This window comes from Suricata suricatta, chromosome 7 (genome assembly GCF_006229205.1).
Source record: "Suricata suricatta isolate VVHF042 chromosome 7, meerkat_22Aug2017_6uvM2_HiC, whole genome shotgun sequence".
NCBI lineage: Eukaryota > Metazoa > Chordata > Mammalia > Carnivora > Herpestidae > Suricata > Suricata suricatta.
This window is the reverse complement of record NC_043706.1, coordinates 144,640,781-144,645,156: the sequence shown is the minus strand read 5'-3', so window position 1 is coordinate 144,645,156 and position 4,376 is coordinate 144,640,781.

Below are 4,376 nucleotides of genomic sequence, written 5' to 3'. Positions count from 1 at the left end.
GGCCGGGTCTGCGGCACAGGGGCGGGTGGGCGGGCGGCCGGGCACTATGGGCGACACCGAGGGCCTCGGCAGTGAGGGCTTCGCCAGAGCGGCCGTGGGTTCGGGGGTGGGGGGTGCCGAGGCAGACCCGGGCGTCCTGCTGGAGAGGGGAGCGAGTGTGCGTGGGTGTGCACACATGTGTGTGTGGCTGTGGGGGCTTGGGTGTGTATGCGTGTGCACGTGTGTGTGTGCACGCCCACATGTGCATGTGTGTGATTGTGGGGCTCGGGCACGTGTGTGCCCATGTGAGCATGTGTGCACGTGAACATGTGTGCACACATGTATGTGTGAGTGTGCACATGTTTGTGTGCATGTGTGTGCACACGTGCGTGCAGGTGTGTGCATGTGTGCACGTGTCTGTTCCCAGATGGAGAGAACTTGTCTGAGATTAATGAAAGAATCCTTACAGCAAAACATATTCTAGCAAAACATTTTAAAAGGAAGAAAAAATGTCCTCAGCATTCTGATGGAAAACACGCTAATTAAAACCAGATCGCCGCAGTCTGGCCCGTGTGACGGTGACGTCCAGGCCTCGGGAGGGGCGGCCAGCCACAGAGCTGCGGCCGGTGAGGGGTTCAGGTGTGGGGGCCGCGGCAGGACCCGGCAACTCGTGTCCACTCGGAAAACCTGGGTCTTCTTGAGTGAAAGTTCCTGGAAGAGAGGTTTCTCCACTGTCGGTGACCTAATGGGAAGTCAAGGTGTCTGGATGGGGAAATCACCTTAAAGACCTGGCTGACGGCCTCTCCCGCGGCCGCACGGATGCCTGGGGCCTCACTTTCACCCAGAGCCGTCCCTGCACCATCTGTTTGTCTAAAAATACCAGGGAAAGAGTCTTTCATCTTGGCCAGGATGGGGTAGCCACCAGTTTACCTTCCTATTTCAAACAACTCTAAAGCTAGATGTATATTTGAGTTACTAACACGGAATGTTAAAATCCTCTGTAAATTTGAAAAAGCTGAAAAAAAATAAAACAGAATAACAGCTACAAAACCACAATTGGCATCATAGAAGCCCTCACAAGAACGACCTTTGTATTTTCCATTACGCGCTCTGGGAACAGCAGGCACGTGAGTCGGGTGCTCCTGGCGTCTAGAAAATGTGAAAAAAAAAAATCAAACTATCCATTTTGTGATGTGAGTGTTACCCAGTGACCGAAACCCGAGGGCAGCCATCACACTGGAGACTGTGGAGACAGAGATGTTAATACATAATTATGACGATGCGGGCTTCATCCCAGGAAGAGAAGGTGTTCGGGAGTAGAAAACGCACAGCAGAGCTCGCCGCCGGTGGTGGTCTTGGCAGTAGCCGAAAACTCGAGACCGTGGTCATTAAAAATCTAAAGCTAATCTGCCACTCTGGCAGAGGACATGGGTAGGGGCCCAGCGGGTGACGCGGCCGCTGCCACAGAGGCCACGGGGCTCAGCAGGGCAGGGCCGGGTCAGGGATGCGCACGCAGGAGACGGGGACAGAGCCACGGCCCCTGAAGCAAGCCTGGGCCGCGCACTGCGAGCCGTTGCGTCCACAATAATGACGGGGGACACTCGGGACTGACCCTCCGGCCGACGCGAGGCCCTTCCTGGGGAGACTATAAACACTTCCCCAGGGAGTTCGAATAAGGGGTAAAGATATCACCAAGTGTTCGGGATTTACGTTGTCTTCAAGGAAACTGTCACCTTTATATTTAGTTCAAGGAAGAGCCCAGGTGGGGTTTCGGGTGACGATTCTACATTCTCCTACATTCATACATTCTGATATTTGGGAGCAACCTGAAACAGACGGGTCTGAAGCCACGTCACACGTTCAGATGTTGAAAAAAGGTGCTTAACAGAGACAGGTTCTGCCCAGAAACGTGCCTGAGGGCCCAGGATGACGGGTTAGACATCCAGGCAAGACGTGCAGGAGGGAGGCTGGTGCGGAGCTGAAGCCAGACCTCCAGCCAGCGAGTGGAGAAGGGCGAATTTTTACAAGTCGTATCTGACGAGTATCAGAAGACGGCCAGGAGCTGAGGAAATAAAATTAGGATCCCTCCTTAGACCTTCCGCTGAGACTAAATTTCACAGGATTTAAGGTGTGAGTGTTAGAAAACCAGAAGTGGTGGGAACACGAGCTAAGCCCTGGTTGTGTGGCCAGAGACACGCAAACCCCAGTCCTTTCCTGAGCGGGCGTGAGCCAGCGAGGACGAGGGCGCAGGTGATGCGCAGGGACCCGCCGGCAGGTGCGCGCCGCGGCTTTGCTCCCTTGCGGGGGCCGCGGGCAGTGGCTCGGGCCTGCAGGTGCGCCTGCCCGGCGGGTTGGGTCCCGGCGAGGAGGGAGCACAGTCCTCAGCCCCCAGATGGAGCCCTAGAGCCCCGCCCCGCCCCTGAGGGCCCCGCCCCCACGCGGGGCATCCTGGGGCCTGTCCTGCCCCTTTGACGCCCCCGGTGAGAAACCCTCAGACAGTCCAGGCTGGCTGGTCGCCAGCCGGGTCCAGCTGCAGCCTTCCCTCCTTTGGCCACATAACCTCACGTGTTCACGGGCTCCAGGACTTACACGTGACCTCCCTGCAGATGCCGGCTGGCGTGTTCAGACATCTATGAGAGCTAGCCTGACCTGCGGAGGTGCCACAGGGCGGGGGTGACGTCCACGAGGGCCGCCGGCTGTTTGCACACCTGCAGGGGCGGGAGAGCAAACTCCCCAAGGCCGGGCACCAGGAGAGTGGGGTGTGTTTACACTGCACTCGGCACAGTGTGGTCCACACGGCTGGGCCACTGGCCTCCTGCGGAGGGACGCGGGAGGGGAGCAGAGCGGCCCCGCGGCCCAAGCTCAGGAGGAACTTGGGGGAAGGTTGGATTTTCAGCGGAGAATCCTTAAGCATCTGCAAATTCCTTCCCTCGGTTTCCCCACGAAACCTGCAGTTCCTGTTATTCGTTCTTCCGGACGTCTTGTGAGGTTGGGTCTTTCTGGAAGGAGGTGATGTGCTAAGTGCAGCCCTGATGTCCACGTGAGTTGAGGACGTGGGAGATTCAACCCCCGTTCCCTGCCTCGTTGAGTAAGTGGTTTACTCCTCGGATTGCTTGCCGCAGTAACGCGCCGCGTCCACGGCTGAGTGTGGGGCGCGAGCGGGGTTAGGCCAGCCGCAGCGGACAAGGGTGTGACACGCTGTTTGCTCATCCAGACGCTCATGAGATCAACGCCCCAGGTCAGGAGGCACAGGGACATATTAGGAACCCATCCAGACCCCCGACAGGGTCTCCGGCGAGTGAGCACAGGGGCAGGGGAACCACAGCACGGCGGGGAGTGGGCCTCGTTGCAAAGAAGTTCCCGGGGGGCAGGGGGCCGGGGGGCTGGAGGGCGGCGGGGGTGGGTGGGGGGCAGGAGGCCTGGAGGTGCCCACCCCAGACCTGGTTGGCTTGTGCACAACCGTGAGGGCCACGTGGGAGCCTTTGCAGGAGGAGAGAACAGCAAAGATCAGGAAAGGAAGTGCACCGGTGTATTCTGGAAAGTTCTCGGCTAATGGCCAGTCCTCTATGCTGCATGCATGAAAAAGGAAGGAGGTTTTCCCCCATGTCCATCCCCAGGACTCCTGCAGACACGAGCGCTTCTCTTTCCTCTCCGGAACATTCTCTCAGCCGGTGCAGTTTCTCCCCAAAGCCCTGCTGTTTTTCCCCTGCTGGGCCCTACCTTCCACCCCACTGCCCCCCACACCCGCACCCTATGCCTGGCTGGCGGACTTGGGCCCCACCTCCCACACATGTCCCGGGCCCCTCGGGTCGCCCCTGCCTCCCACGCCCGAGCGAAGGCATCTGTTCTCATCCCCTTTCTGCCGTTTTCAGATCGCTGACCCGGGGGCACCTGCCTGCACGATCTGGACCAGGCTGCCGTGAGGACGTCACTGCTGCTGGTCGGCCTCAAAAATGTGACTTGAGGCCCAGCCGGAAACTGGGCTCAGCCTGCCCCGAGGTCACAAGTGTCACCCTTCTCCAAGTGGGGTGACATCTTTTTTGTTTTTTAAATGTTTATTTTGAGAGAGAGAGAGAGAGAGAATCACAAGCAGGCTCCACATGGTCAGCACAGCTCCATCTCGTGAGCTGTGAGGTCATGACCTGAGCTGAGGCCAAGGGTTGGACACTCAACCGACTGAGCCCCAGCGCCCCGAGCGGTGTGGCATCTGATCACTCACTACAGGCTGGACGTAAAGGTGAAAATGCAGACTATGTTTCCCAAACAGATGACACATTTTTGGAACGGTTCCTTTAAACATCTTGCATAAAGACTCACATACAGGACTATTTTTAGCTGTATTGTTTCTGTTGCTTATCACTCCAATTTCCTGGGGGAAAGAAAAATACTTTTTAAAG